The sequence below is a fragment of the Nematolebias whitei genome, chromosome 10, assembly GCF_014905685.2.
Source record: "Nematolebias whitei isolate Nwh7 chromosome 10, NemWhi1, whole genome shotgun sequence".
In the NCBI taxonomy this organism is placed as follows: Eukaryota; Metazoa; Chordata; class Actinopteri; order Cyprinodontiformes; family Rivulidae; genus Nematolebias; species Nematolebias whitei.
Window position 1 is genome coordinate 3,060,069 of NC_056507.1, and position 411 is coordinate 3,060,479.

Here is a 411-nt window from a genome sequence, read left to right on the forward strand (position 1 = left end):
TTATTATTATTATTAGCCACACAAGGGGTGTCACACTCAGTTACAAAAGGGAGCTAAAATTAAAATTTTGTCCAAAACACAAGTCAATTTCTGTCGGTACCCAACGTATTTTCTTTGTTTCAGGTTCATATATCTTATCTTGTCTTGTCTTGTTTTATCTTGTCTTGTTTTATCTTATCTTATCTTGTTTTATCTTATCTTGTCTTGTTTTATCTTATCTTATCTTGTTTTATCTTATCTTGTTTTATCTTATCTTATCTTGTCTTGTCTTGTTTTATCTTGTCTTGTTTTATCTTATCTTGTTTTATCTTATCTTATCTTGTCTTGTTTTATCTTATCTTATCTTGTCTTGTTTTATCTTATCTTGTCTTGTTTTATCTTATCTTATCTTGTCTTGTTTTATCTTATCTT